The sequence below is a fragment of the Paroedura picta genome, chromosome 3 (genome assembly GCF_049243985.1).
Source record: "Paroedura picta isolate Pp20150507F chromosome 3, Ppicta_v3.0, whole genome shotgun sequence".
Classification (NCBI taxonomy): Eukaryota; Metazoa; Chordata; class Lepidosauria; order Squamata; family Gekkonidae; genus Paroedura; species Paroedura picta.
The window spans coordinates 66,752,442-66,767,927 of record NC_135371.1 but is presented as its reverse complement, the minus strand read 5'-3'; the positions used below and the strand labels follow the sequence as shown (position 1 = coordinate 66,767,927).

Below are 15,486 nucleotides of genomic sequence, written 5' to 3'. Positions count from 1 at the left end.
GATTGAACTCCCAGCCTCATGGGCAAAGTTTTCAGACGGCTGCCTTACCACCCTGCGCCACAAGAGGCTCTTATTAACCCAAGAATAAGAGATCACAAAAGCTCTTTGAGTCTTCCTGAATACATTGTAGCACTTGGGAACAGTACAATTCAACTAACTGAGACTAGAAGAATATGAACTCCATGCTCCCCAGCAGGGCAAACACCAGCTACAGTCATTCCTAAGCCAACCACAGAATCCTGACTCACTATTTCAGAACATTGCTACTCTAAAATACTAATGGGACTAAGGCACCTTGGGGAGGCCAGTCTCCTCACATCTTAGAAGCTGAGCAAAGTGGGCCCTGCGTGGAATTTTGAGGGGAGACCATCAAGGAAAGAGCCTCTTGTGGCGCAGAGTGGTAAGGCAGCCGTCTGAAAGCTTTGCCCATAAGGCTGGGAGTTCAATCCCAGCAGCCGGCTCAAGGTTGACTCAGCCTTCCATCCTTCCGAGGTCGGTAAAATGAGTACCCAGCTTGCTGCTGGGGGGTAAACGGTCATGACTGGGGAAGGCACTGGCAAACCACCCCGTATTGAGTCTGCCATGAAAACGCTAGAGGGCGTCACCCCAAGGGTCAGACATGACTCGGTGCTTGCACAGGGGATACCTTTACCTTTACCTTTACATCAAGGAAGGCCAGGGTTCCTACGCAGAGAAAAACCACCTCTGGATGTCTCTTGCCTTGAAAACCCCTCCTGGGAAAACTTTCCATGACCCCCACAAGGCCAGGCATAGATTATGCCAACAGTTTCTACAGGAAAACCTTTCTCTTTCTCACTAGCACCAGTACACTGCTGGCAGGGGCTCATGGTAACTGTAGTCCATGGACATCAGGACAGCCATTGTTTGGCCACCCCTGCCTTCCAAAAAGTGAATAAAAGCACAATTCTTCTGAACACAACTTATATCCAGGCAGCAAGCTCTGGAGCCAATCCACTGTTCCACAGAATGTCCCAGTAACCTCTAGTACTTTACACTTAATGTCCTTGAGGTTTTCTTTAAATAAGAAAAAGAATATTTTCAAACTTGCGAGAAGTCTTTGCATACATCACAAATCCCAATGCTTTTGAGAGAGAGACCCAACAGGGGCCATGTGACACTTGCTGCCTGCCCTCCCTCCCCACCAACAATGGGAAACAGCAATCCTTGCGGTGGCCAGTGTGGATTCCAACACCCAAATCACGACCATAGATGTCAAAGCAAAACCTTAGCATCCTAGCAAGGATGACTCCTCAGCATAAATTTGGCCTAGTGTAAAGCATATGCAGCCATGAAAAGCGGAAAGGGGGGGGAAGAAGAAATGGGAAAGAAAGATCTAGCAGGTTGCATGGGGAGGCAGTGGCACTGCATTAAGGATAAATCCACCTTAACAGCCCACCTTAAGAAGCACAGGCTGTCAGTGGGCCCCACTGGTCTATCCAGGGGTTGAGGCCTTCTTTAACACCTTACAGCTGCAGCCTGTAATAATCTTCATGCCCCCTCCCAATGTAGGAATTGACCATGTGCTGCCAAAGCTTGGCTTCAGAGAACTGTTGAGAACATGGGTTAGCCGCAGACAGAGGCTTCTTTTACAGGTAATGTGTGAGAAGCAGGGCTGTTACATGCTGCCTTTGCAGTGCCTATAGCACACACACACTCAGCTTTTCCCTGTGTACACTGACTCTGCTCATCCATACATATGACACCAACAGCCCTTGTGCCACAGGTAAGCCAGTTTCATGCAAGGAGCACTGCAATGAATGAGAAACGAGCAAGACTTAGATGTACTACAACCTGCATCCTGACCCAAGAGCAGCTGATGCATGCATCAGCACAACAACCCTTGCATGTCTAGCTGCCACCAACACATGCGAGAGAGCGAGCACTCAGTTTTGAAGCATGTTCTGAAGAGCTGGAAGCTCCTGGCATGACTCTCTCTGGCTTCTGGCCATAGGCAGCCACCAGCTCCTTTAGAACACAGCTAGGGCCATTAGTGGGGCTTATTTCATTCCTTATTTGACAAAAAAATAGTGCTGGCATTCGTGCGCCTGACCATTCTGCCTGGAGGCAGGCAATGTTAAATTGTCAGGGGAGGACATGCCATTCCCTGAAGGAAACACACATACCCGGAGCACTTTGAGTTATGATGCACGATCCAAGCTCTGTTCCTGAAAACAGATTCCAAAGCTGCGCTGAACTCTGATACCAATGAAGCTCTGGTGGCCAGGGCCTCCCCGCTCAGGGTGTCAGTGGTTTAACACCAAAGGCTATCCGAGATCCAGACTAGGGTGTAAACTGCACAGAGCTTTTATTCCAGCCCCAGATCGATTCAGTCCCTGCCTACACAGAATGCGATTTCCGTTTGGATTTGGGGCGATTTTAATTTTCCTTCTGCAGCAAGAAGGATTGATTCGGAGTGACTCTACCTTTATTGTGCCATATTTCAGAGTGCTGAAAATCCTCAATATCCATTTGGAAAAGAAAGCTCTGTGGTAGAGAACCTCTGATAGGCCACACCTGGTCATGTGACACGCTTACCTTAAAGGAGAAGCCCCTAATTTCTCTCAACTTCTGTCGGTCCTGGATTTTTTCTCCCTCCTCTGCCTTTTTTGATCCTCTCCCCCCCCTCCAAGAAAAGAAAGAGGCTCCCTGCCTGGCTCCTCTCCCCCCCCCTTCAAGAAAAGAAAGAAAGAGGCTTGGCTCCCCCCCTTCTGAGCCTCCCTAACCACATGCAGAAGACTTTCCTGTTTCAATGGGGAGGGGGGGAAGGAAGAATCGAGTTCAAAGCGATCTGAATCCATAGGATTGACAATGGAATTAAAAAAGTAAGTGCAGACTCTGCCTAGGTCTTTCTCCCCCTCCCCCAGTTGTGCTGGAGAAAGAAGACCTAAGGACCCACCTCTCCTCTGTGCTCTGGTACCATGCCCCCCACCCTCCAACTGGTGTTTTACAGAGGGAGGAAACTTCGTTGATTCCCCCTAGATCAACCCCCTCCGCTCCCAAAGAGCCTCCTGAGAAGACAGCGCAGCTTAGCAGTCCTCTCCCCAACCCCCGCCTTCACTTCCACAACCATGCATGGAGACATGACATGCTCAGAGTCGTGCCTAGTTCTGGGATCGCGGCAGTGCCCGCAGCCGGGCCTGGGGAGAGTCCCTCCAGCGCTAGACACTGCCCCGCGAAGACGCTGCTGCCCCCCACCGCAGCAGGGATGACACCGATCTCTGACTAAGGGCCTGCACCGCGGGGGTTGGCGTTTGCACAGGAACTCCGGCCGCACACACACTTCCCCAACGCCAGGACGGGCGCGCGTTCACACAGACGCGCGAGCGCGCGCGAGTCTTTTCGCCTCCCTCCTCCCCCCCCCCCCGCATTTATTTCTTTCCTCTTCCCTGCTGCCAACCGCCTCCCACCGAGCCCGCCGCCAGCAACAATGCCACCTTCGCCGACCATGCGGAGTCCGGGTGCCCAGAGCAACAGGAGGCCATGAGGCGCCCATCCCACACCGCCTTCCCTGGCCTGGGCTCGGGGTGGCTGGGTGAGCGGAGCTCCCTGTTTCTAGCCTCAGATGGGACAGCCGTGGGGTGGGGTGGGGAGAGAGTGGAGTCGGGCACCTGAGCACGCAGCCCGGGCAGGTCGGTGGCGGCGCCTCCTCGTCGTGGCGTTGACGAGCCCAGGCTGCGACCGGGTCTCTCCTCCTCCTCCTCCTCCTCCTCCTCCTCCCCGTCTCCTCCAGCGCGGAGCTCAAGGCTCGCCCGTGGGAGCCCCATCCTCGGGAGCCGGCAGAGCCATCCCCCAGCCTGCGGTCCAGCGGCGCAGGGACACCGCCTCGGGGCGCTCGGTTGGCGATCAGAGAGCGCGCCGTGCGGCTGGCTGGCCCGCGCGCGCCTTGCCCATGGCCCAATGCCGCGGCCTCCACGCGGGCACTGCCCGGACGCCGCCGCTCCCTTTGTCTGTCCGCGGCGACAGCTCACGCGTCTCCCTCCTTCTGCCGCGCTCCTGCTTCCCTCGCCCGCCCCGCCACCCCGCCCCGCCCTCTGGCTCCTCCCTCCGCCGGCGGCGCCAGCCCCAGCCAGCCTCGTCCTGCCCTGCTCGGGAGCTCCGTGGGGTTCTCCTCCGAGCTATCCCTGAGCCGTCTGGAGCACAGACAGGCGGGGTCGTACTCTTGCGGGCTCCTTTCTGCTCCCGGGGCTGGAATTTCCTGCCGGGCTTAGCTTGGCTCTCTCGGCGGCTTTTGCGATCCGGCCGGGTCTCTCCCTCACTCGCTCGCCGTCACGGATGCAGCTTCGGCCCTGCCAGGCCAGGAGGGAGTGGGGAGTCGCCGGCAGATCCCAGGAGGTCTCGCCTCACACACACACGGGCGCGCGCGCGAAATCCGTGATCTCTCACTCCTCACTTTCCGAGCCAAGAATAGTCCCTCGAACGGAGGCCTTGATTCATAGCCTTCCCCCGCACATGCACACGCATGATGAGATCTATTCCTAGCCTCCTACCTTGTGCAACATAACAAAGCAAAAGACCTCCCGCTCCCCTCAAGGAAAGCTCGATCTGGAGCAAGAGGGGAATTGTTTAAACCTCCACCTTCTGGTTGCCAGTGGTGGGGACCTATAGTCCACATGACCACACAGGCCGCCTTGTACTTAATCACCCTCTTGGTCCATCAACAGTTGAGCTTTCTCTACTTAGCCTGGCAGCAGCTCTCCAAGGTCCCAGGCAGGCAGAGGTCTTTCACACCCAGTAACTGGAGACTGAACCTGTAACCCCTTGCATGCCAAGCAGATGCTCTACCACAGAGCTACAGTAGGTTCTAGATCTGATTGGGAGGCCTTGCCCTCTACCTTGATCAGGGGTAGTCAAACGGTGGCCCTCCAGATGTCCATGGACTACAATTCCCATGAGCACCTGCAAGCAAATGTGAATGCTGGCAGGGGCTCATGGGAATTGTAGTCTATGGACTTCTGGAGGGCCGCAGTTCAACTACCCCTGACCTTGATGGTGGGCAACTGAGCACTGCTCTAAGGGAGCACAAAGAATGCCAAAGGAGAGTAAGGAAGGGACCAGCAATTGAAAACTGTAGGGCCCAATCTATGCACCTCCTACTTCTGGTCACACAAACACACCAGAAGTACTAGCTGCACCACAGCTTGCCAAAGGCAAAGAATGTGGGTGGAAAGATTGATAGGTGACCCCTGGGATTTCACTCTGGGGTAAGGCTGGAAGCTGGCCGCCAAGTGCTTCCATTCTCTCCTCAAAAACTAGTCACGACAAGGGCTCCAGGTCTCCCTGTCGCCACCACCACCCTGGAGCAGATTCTGAGTGGCTTCTAACCGGCTTTACTCCATCATGGAGGGAGGATGAAAAGACAGAAATAACTTCACAGAGCTGACTGGGACGAGCGAGGCACTGCCATCTGTGCATTCTGTTCATTGCTGAAGCCAGCCTGGACGAGTGTGAGTTCCAGGCTCCTGCCGGTCTGCCACATTCCTCCCCAGAAACCAGGCAAATCCAGAGGAGAGACCCCAGGGGATTGCTTGGCTTTAAGCCTTGGGGTGAGGGATGGATTGCTGACTGAGCCAGGGGTGCTGGGACAGGTCCTCAGGGAGCTTCCCCTCAGCCATGTGCTCACCGCAGAGCTGGCAGTTGCCATTCCTGACTGCAGAGGAAAGGGGGGGGGGGTGGCAGCAATAATGCAGCCTGCAGGACTTTCTGTGCTGCTGTCATGGTGACAGAGCCTAGAGAAATACATGAAGCTTCCATTCATTAGGAGTTAATTAAAAATGTCATGCTTGCCTGGCAAAGTCTTAGGAAGTGGGGCTGGGGAGCTCCATCAGGGGGGTTTACATGGAGAGATAACCTTGTCACCTCGCCATTCTCTCTGTGTGGGTGGGGGGTTGCTATCCGGACTGAGTCTGAGAAGTTCATACCCTTAAAATAGAAGGAACCGAGACCAGCAATTGATGACAATGTGAACTTAACCATTGCGTAAGCCTCTCACAATATATCTGCTATACAACTAGTTTATCACACGTTCCACAACACAGACAGGCAAGTTACTAGAGGGACTCAGAAAGTGCGTTTCAAAGAAGGGCTTAGTCCCACACAATTTTCTGAAAGCAAAACCCCCATAAAATTCATATTAGCAATCCTATCCTAAACATAAATTCTCTGAGAGACAGCAAGCAGAGACAAGGCATGTCCAGGTACGTGCAAAACAGAATTTCAGAATGGTTTCATCCTATGCATAAGTTTAAACAGGCATTATATTAAAAGAATTCTGATTCTTCAAATGAAGTATGAATCAATGAGAGAAGTCTCTTCAGTTATGTTATTTAACCATCTCTATTATCCTGCATCTCCTGATCTAGATGGCCCAGGCTAGCTCAATCTTGTCAGGTCTCAGAAGCTAAGTAGGAAGTCCTGGAAGCCACATGTCACCAGAAATGACATCACCTAGACACTCCTACTGGATGTGACATCACTCAGCCATTCCCACAGCACAGGAAGTAACAGCATAGAAATATTTCCAGGTGATCTGTGAACAGAAGCATACAATCACTCTGGGATGGCTACCAGTTTGCTCTTCATCACCAAAGGAAGACTGCAGTGGAAGCCTTCAGAAATAGGGCCAGAGTAGGCCTATGCCACTCTGTTGCCTCCATCCCCACCCCAACACCAGAAACAGGGTCAAAGCAGGCTTATGCTACTTCATTCCTCCCACACGCCAGTTATGTTAAAATGCAAGTACTTATCTGTCTGGAGTACAGTTGCTACCATGTATGATGAGCCTCGGCCAGCAAGGATTTGTATGGCTGGGCCCCCTCCCTTCCCCAGTCCCTCCAGAACCATCATTGGCCATGGGACAGGGTGGGTTGACGTGACCATATATGGTCATACCACCTCATCATTTTTTAAAAGTTATTTGTGACTTGACAACACTTTTACACAAACAAACATTGTACTGTATATGGCTAATAATGGTGATGATTGCTGGAAACATTTCCCATACAATCTCGCAAAACCTGAAAGGAACCTTGTAAAGTTGGCTACCATTATCATTGCTGCATAACAGACAAAAGGACTGAGCAGCTGACGTAAAGCTGTTCAGTGAACTTATCACTGAGCTGAGGGGGCTTCTGGCCTATAGCTGAAGCTCCAAATTCTTGTGATATGTTTCATCAAACCAAAATCAATATATCTAATTGTTAACTTGGCACCGCCTGCAAATACTTAAATCCTCAGAGTGAGGCCAGGTGGAGAGATTTCCCACAAACTTAGGGGACACTCCAGGGTTGCAGAAAAATCTAAAAACTTACTCATAATGGATGGAGGAGGTTAATATTCCTAAATTAACTTCTGGGTTCTGCAGAACCATCAGCTGCCTTTGAGGCAATGAAGCTCCAGCTCTGTAATTGTCGGGGGGGGGGGGAGGATTTAACCATCACAAGCCCACCAGTGCTGTCTCTCTTCAGTGCCTCTGAGGCTGCAAAGTAGCAGTGCTGTGGGCAAGACAATCAGTGATGGAAATACAAGTCCTGCCATTACTGTTCTCTGATAGCAGTAGAAAAGGAACAAAGAGAGAAAAAGAGAGAAGGGGAGAAAGTAGGCATGGAGGCAAAGGAGAAAGAGAGAAAGTAAAACAAGGGAAGGGTGGAGGAGAAAGAGACTGAGAGAAGGAGAGGTGAGTGAGGAAAGGAAGCAAAAGCATAGGGAATGGGATGGCCAGTCCCCTTACATGCCCCTGCATGTCAGAATATCTAACATGGCCAAATCTGTGGATAGTTAAATATGGAAACTGGAGCCATGAACAGATATGGCAGAATTTTTATTTTTTAAATTGAAAATTTATTTTGTTGTTCCCTTAGGAATATTTTTAGAATGGGAATGAAAATAAAATCTAGAAACAAAAACAGAAATTACATCTATGAATCCTTGTAGACCCCATTGCTATCAGGAGTCAGTTGCCTATCTGCAGCCTTCTTTGGTCAGGCCTTTCTCCCTCTTCCACGCCCAACCCTTGCACTTTCCTTTGGAATACGGCAGATCTGTAGTGTGCACGATTCAACTGCTTATGGAGAATCTCCTACAGGGCCACCACCAAAGAGGGCAGGAGGAGGTGGCACAGCAAGCGGGGCTCACCTCCAGACCTGGCCAGCCGCTGCCCCTCCTATTATGTGGAATCCGCTTGTTGCTAGAATTTTACTATTTTACTAGAAATTAAGCCCGCTGTAGACAAAATACAGCAGATGTTAGTGGTTGGGGAGGAAGAATGTATTCCAGGAAGGTAGGAGAGGGAAGGAGGGATGGGAGTGAGAAAGGAGGGCAAGGGGTGGGTGAAGAGATGGGTAGAAGGCAGAAAGAAAGGCAGGAAGAAAGGTAGAAAGGCATAAGGCAGAAGACAGGAAGGGGTAAAGAGAGCAAGTGAAAGGGAGAGAGGCAGGAAGTAGATAAAGAATTAGAGGAAGTCCAGAAGGAAGGAAGAAGGAAGGAAGGCACGCAGGGAGGGAGGTGGAATGGGATGGGGAAGGGGAGAAGGAGGGTGGTGAGTGAAGGGTCCACGGGGCATTTGGGGTGGGGGAAGCATCCGCCAGTCGGGGGGCAAGAGGCGGAAGAGGGCGGTGTGTGTGTGGGGTGGGTGAATGTGTGGCAGAGGGGCATGGGAGCGGCTCATGGGTGGGTGGGTGTTGGAAGCATGCGGTGGGTGGGTGAATGTTCGGCAGAGGGGGGAGCGCAGCGTCAACCTGGGGGAGGTGGGTGGCGGAAGCGTGCAGTGGGTGGATGGCTCGGCGGTTGGGGGAGCGTCGTCGGAAGACTGGTGTGTGTGTGTGTGTGCGTGTGCAGAGCAGGGGGCAGGACCCCCTGAGGGTGAATGGCTGTGTAGGCCGTGCGGCGGCTTACCTGCTGTGCAGCCTCGTAGGTGGCTGTGGGTGTCGGCTTAGAGGCAGCTGGCGGCCTCTGTTGGTGGTAAAGGAACAGGGCCACGGCATCAGTGACTTGGCGTGGCTGTCCCTTCGCTGATTCAGCAGGGGCATGGGCATAAGGTGGCTCGGGAGGAGCGGCGCCTGTCAGCTCGTTCGGCCACCCCCGGAGCAGGTTGTGGCTTTGCCGCCGGGAAAGGAGCAGGGCTGCTGCATCCTTGACGCGGCGGCCCTGCGCCTTTCCAGGCAGTGAAGCATCTTCTCCTGTCCCCTGCACCGTGCAGTCCAGGGTGGGCCAAGTGGCCAATCAGGAGCCGTGCGTGGCTCCTAATTGGCTGCTTAGCCCCAGAGTGACACTCGGAGGAGCCAATTGGGAGCCACTTCGCTACTCTGAGTTTTTATCATGGACGCGCCCCACCTTTTTCTCTGCCCACAATGCCCTTATTGCTTTATTTAATCTGCTCCACAGGAACAGATTTGGGTATAAATCATAAGAACACAATGGCCTTTTCCTTTTGGCCTTTTCTATCCTAATCTGAGCGACTCCCTCTCCTCATTTAGAGGGTGCCTTCCTTGTATTTTCCGGACTTTCTGAAGCCCGCATGGAGAAGAATCATCTGCTCATCAGTGAAGGCTTGGCTTGAACTGCTTTGTTAATCACATCTCTACCAAATAAAAGAAGTAAGCCTTGGCATAGGCAGGAGGGAAAGGGAATATTAACTCACAAAATCACAGAGTAGAAAGGGACTTCCAGAGTCATCTAGTTCAACCCCCTATACAATCCAGGAACTCATAGCTACCTGCCCACGTACAGTGACCCCAGTTTCATGCCCAAGTGATCTCCATCGCCACCACCAAAAATCTCCAGAATCCAGCCAGGCGTGGAAGAAATTCACCTACCATCTTACAGTGATCGGCAAATTCCTGGGTATGCAAGGAAGGGCCACAAGAGACAAACACTGGCACAATCCCTTTTTGCCCACCCACTCACAATTTGCAGAAATTCACAGAATCAGCATCTCTGACAGATGCTATCTAGCCTCTGCTTAGAAACTTCCAAAGAAGAACTCACTACTTCCCAAGGAAGCCTGTTTCGCTGAGGAACCACACTAAGGCCATACGTGGTCTGAGCCTCCCTGCCTATACCCCTCAAAGAGTCTTACGCTCCGCCACCTCCAACTGGCTGCGGATCCCTGGCCACAGAGAATCATGTTGGACCTCAACAAGGGCCACAGCCTTCTTGGTCCTGGCCCCCACCTGGTGGAATGAGCTCCCTGAAGAATCAGGGCCCTGCCCGAACTCCCACAATTCTGCAGGGCCTGCAAAAGGGAGCTCCTCCACCAGGCATTCGACTGAGGTTAATCCGACCTAGAAACATCTGGTGGTCCCCCTTCAAATCATACCCTCCATAACCTGAACGTTTCTGACCTCCTTAGGGGCTTTGTTAAAGTTGTTCTATTGAAATTGTTCAATGAATTAATCATGATAACCTGTTAAACTTATTTTTATTTTATTTTATTTATTTAGATTTCTGTTGGATTATATTTACTGTTGGAATTGTTGATATATTGTTGTTACTGTTAAAGTATAACATTCTATGTACCCCACAATGTTCCCAGGTACACCGCCCTGGGCTGTATGGGAGGGCAGTATAAAATTTTAAAGAAAGAAAGAAAGAAAGAAACAAATAAATAAATCTGTAACTGCTCGGTGAGCGGTATCATATTTGGCTAAGGGCTAAGTGGGCGGAGAGTGGGTGGGGCCTTCCGATTGGGCCCTCACCAGGACAGGACAGAGTTCTAGCCAGTCGTGAGGCTTGAAGCCAGTCAGGAGGCCCAATCATTGGACCAAAGTTCTGACAGGGCCCGCCCACTCAGGGGCAATCTGGAGACATCACTGCCAGTCTGCTCCTGACCACCGCAGGGCCAGGAGATCAGTAGGGCTGCCAAGAGGGATGAGGCTTGGACAGGCTGCGCCAGCCCTTTTCACCTCAAGGCTGTCCTAATTGTCACGTCCAACTGTAACTTCCCTCTCTTTGCCTCAGAATACTGACAGAGCTGGGAGAAGGCTGGTGAGGGCGCTCCCTCCCCCTCCCTTCAGGCCTTCCAAGAAGGAGCCTCTGACAGCCCCTAACTGAGGAGAGGGAGGCATTTCCGAGAGCAACGCAGGGGAGTCTGAGGGCATTCCTTTGGGGGGGGGATTTCTCTTTCTGCAAAACAGTTGGCTGACAGGGAGGCTACAGAAAAGCCCATTCTCACTTAAAATACTGCTCAGGCTAGGGGTTAGACACAGCCAAGCCATGTGTATTTCTTCTTCACAACTCTCTGCATATTTGAGGCCTACTACATTGCGTTATTCTGCAGATGAAACTGGATGCTGTTGTGGAGGTTCTTTTGTCTCCTGTTTCATCTGCACAACAACCTTGTGTAGTGGGCCTCAAGTCTTTCAATTCAACAACAACCTGTGTGGGAGGCCTTACATATTTCTTCTCCACCACAACTCTGTCCAAAGTAGCCCTTTCTGACTGGGGAGCTGATCTTTATACTCTGCAGATGAGCTGTAATTCCAGGAGCTCTCCAGGCTCCACCTGGAGGTTGGCTTCCCCTGGGGTGGAAATATTCCTGGAGGTTTGGAGGTGGGACTTCAAAATCGTACAGTGCCTCAGAGTCCAGTCTTCAAAGGAGCCATTTTTGCCTGCAGTTGGGAGGGAGTGGTGCAGGTGTGTTCCTCCTGGGCTGTGGGCTATGGCCAGCCCTTACCAGCAACTGTTTGCATTTTGGGTCGCAGACAGACAGACCAACATCAGTCCTGTGAGTCTGGAAAGTGCAGGAAGATCTAAATAAAGAATATTTACAGCCTGAAACTGTAAATAGTGAACAAGTAAATGTCTGGAGAGACATTTACAGAGAATATTTACAGCCTGAAACTGTAAATAGTGAACAAGTAAATGTCTGGAGAGACATGGGAACTAAAGTGACTTTTTTCAACTTTGGCCTGGAAAATAAAAAAAAAAACAGTATAAAAAACCTTACTAAGGTCTTTGCTGTGCACAGAGAGACTTCCTCTTAGGGTTGCCAGCTTCCATGTGTGGCTCTCTACCCCACCTCCCTCATGGAGAGTCTGCTATGGGGAGAGGAAGGGAAGACGATTGGAAACTGCTTTGAGGCACCTGAGGCCTGCTGGGTCACTGCGGCCCATTCCCAGTTCTCTCAAACCCCTCACAGCCTCACATCCATCACAGGTTGTCTATTGTGAGGAGATGAAGGGAAAAGGTGTTTGTAAATCGCTTTGAGACTCCTTTGGGTAGTACACAACAGGGTACAAAAATCCAGTTCTTCTTCTAAGGAGCAACCATGAAAGACGCATATGGGCACATAACATTTTATCAACAGTGAGGAATTGCTTGCCATGTAATCTCCTGCTAAGAATAGTCTCCAGTCTGATTTTCCCTTCACATATCTGAAGACATGACTCTGGAAAGCTCATCTGTAACCACTATGCCACAGTTCCCAAAGGCTAGTCCTCTCCCATATTCAACGAACATTCCAAACCACAGGTTTGTGACACCCATATCTCCACACCCATGCCCTCATTTGCCACCACAACCTCCCACACAACACACATTCAACCCCATGCCCTTACAGACTGGACAACTCCTCCACTTCCTCTTCCCACCGCCAAGCTCTAGTGCCAGTTGTATTCCTGGATACAATGGGCTTTGCCCCTAGTAAATAAATAAATGAAATGTGGCATAGTGTTGGCTGGATTGATAGGGAGTGGCTATTCGTCATCTTTGTCATGAAAGAATGAACAAATGGCCTGGGGATGTCAAGATGAACCAAGGGTTGGAGCAAAGGGCTATTTTGCCATAAGTCAGCTAAGTTGTATTGAGGCCGTTGCCCCCTGAGGAATGTGACCAAGAGTAGCACTTCCTTTGTGTGGGAAGGAACTGGGGCTTACTCAGCATCACACAAGGAACACTGCATTCTTACTGGAATGTCTCGTGGAAGTCTATTCTTCAACAAAAAATGTCTCAGTGCTCAGTCCTTCCCCTGTGTTGTCCTAGGTGGACTAGTAGTATACAAAAAAGGGCATTTGTCCCTGTGGTGGATGATCTTTCCCTCCTGCTCTTTGCCATTTGCTTCCTGCAATAATTACTTCTGCCTCCTGCTGCACAAAACAGGGGCATTCACTTATCAGGAACCCTGCAGCATTCATATTCCATGTTCTTTGGTAGATGAGCCACAAGTGGGACATGGACAATAGCACCAATGGTAAATAAGGACATGGAAAACACGCAGGTCTTTTAATGGTATTGAATTGGGTTTGTTGATCCTACCATAGCACTACTACCTGATTCCCAACTTGTAGAGGCAGAATCAAATAACACAAGGACCTGTGCATGTGCTATAGTGTACATTAGAATAGCAGATTCTTAGCTAGCATGTGGCACATTTGCCAAAACCGTTCCCCCCCCATCATAATTCACTAGCAGGTGAGTTCTAACGCTATCATAAGCAGGTACTGCCACCTGAACTTCAAGAGAATAACTGGATGGGTAGATTCCAATGGCTTGAGTATCTACACTTCATTTTGAAAGAAAAAGAATGAATGCTGGCACTTCATAACTTGGAACTTGTGACTCCAACTGAAAGGGGTGGGGGGATACCAAATTTGCTGCTGGAGACTCAGTTGTACAGGCCAAGACTAGAACTAAGAGAAAGGAGGGAATATTAAAAAAGAAAAAAACAAAACCAAAAAACCCACAGCCATCAGCCATGTGCTGTGCTGGGTGAGGAGCTGTTTCTTAGCAACAGCTAAGAGCATCGCTCACCCCTGCCGAGGACCCTCCCACGGCTCATCCCAGGAAAGCAGAACATCAGGCTGCTGCAGGGATAGGAAAGGAGCAAAGAAGGCAAAGTCAAAATGCAGCCAGGGAAGGGGTGGCTTGGAAGTACAGGTAAATCATAGTCTCTGCAGGTCAGGTTAAGAAGACACAGAAGTCTGTGGAGCAGGCTCAGGGGAAGACAGAAATAAATCTGACCACATTTCCAGTTATAATATTTAAATATTTGTCCTCAGAATTCACCTTCTAACACACTGTAAGAGCTTTGGACTTGTAGGACAGCTACTCATCATGGTAACGTTAGACATTAACATTACTATCCTGAGTTACAGTGTTATAAGCTTAATGGCAGAGGCTCAGTTAATTACTCTTAGTGACCCACAATTAAGGACATACCTGCCCATCAAGCTCCAATTTTGACATACTTATTTCCTTCACTAAGTTCCCCCCTCAGAATTAAAACCAAACAAATAGTAACCATATACACTAAGCTAGTTATTCCTGTTTGGTCCTTGAATCTATTAAAATCTTTATTATATATGCTAATTCACTGCTCACCCTCTACCTATATGTATGGACTGGTAATTTCCATTTCACTGTATCTGAAGATGTCTGTGTGCACACAAAAGTTTCTACCTTTAATAAAACTTTGTTGGTCATAAAGGTGCCACAAACCTCATCATTAGCCAAGTTACTTTAATGGTTTTAGAAGGGTGTAACTTTGCTAAGGACTGTATTGTATGTATTTTTTTGTGTTCTTTATTGTCTGCCTCACTTTGGCCCATTATGCACGGCTGTCGAAACGGCGATTTTGGGTCACATGGAAAACGCGGAGGGGAAAGACGCGATGCACACCGGTTATGCACGGGGCGGGGCGCGGCGGCGACAAAACCCAGAGTAACCGATTATGCACGCACCGATCCGGGCGCCGCTTCTGGTTGCGCCCCGGTCACCTGGAAGCTGCGCTTTCTTCTGCGTTTCACTGACGGGGCTTTTTCGGCGGCATGCACCGAAGCTGCGGCCGGTTGCAGTCGGCTCCGTGCGTTATCGGTGATTTTAGTCGCCGCCATTCCACCCCGAATGTGCGTTATTTCCCCCGTGCATAATGGGTCTTTCTGAGACTCAAGGAAGATTCCATAGCATGTCAAATATGATCAACAGGATTGGACATCCAATAAATAATCCAATGGGATTTGGATTGCAGAAATCAGGATCAAAGTAGAAATTTGAACAAAGCTGAAATAAATGCATTAAAATGACATATTAAAGATGGGAAAAAATCAAATAATAGGATTCCACTTAAAGCAGCATTACACGGTTAACGCAGGCTTCTTGGATACGTAACCCCAACATTAGCTTGAATTTTCCAGGAAGTCTCCTGCTTTGTTAATTTTTCAAAGGCTTCATATAATAAATAGACCCTTTAAGGCAATGGTCCCCAACCCCAGTCCGGAGACCGGTACCGGTCCGTGGATCAGTTGGTACTGGGCTGCAGCTCCTCCTCGTCCTCCTCCCCAGCTGCTGCCTCGGGGGCTGCCCTGCCACTCTGCCACCAGCTCACCTTTGGTGCTCTCCAGCGGCTGCCATGGCTGGGGCTCCCCCTCTGTGTGGCACTGTGCAACTGCTGCTGGCAGTGCACCCCAGCGGGCGGCAGGAAGTCAGGGATGCCGGCAGGAAAGCAAGCGGAGCAGGGGCTCAGGTGGTGGCAGC

At 50.5% G+C, this 15,486-nt stretch overlaps 1 protein-coding gene across 4 annotated transcripts in view; it reads right to left on the bottom strand.

Moving 5' to 3' along the window:
* Positions 1-15,486, bottom strand: part of PRR7 (proline rich 7, synaptic) — a 34,998-nt gene that overhangs the window by 5,493 nt on the left and 14,019 nt on the right. Inside the window, exon 1 of one of the 4 annotated variants that reach the window (XM_077326215.1) lies at positions 4,179-4,413. The exons of 1 other annotated variant lie outside the window; for it this stretch is intronic. The gene's annotated coding sequence lies outside the window, so the exon portion shown is untranslated. Of the gene's footprint in view, positions 1-3,629; positions 4,031-4,178; positions 4,414-15,486 lie in introns of those variants that run through there. 2 more of the 4 variants (XM_077326213.1, XM_077326216.1) reach the window with 2 other exon arrangements.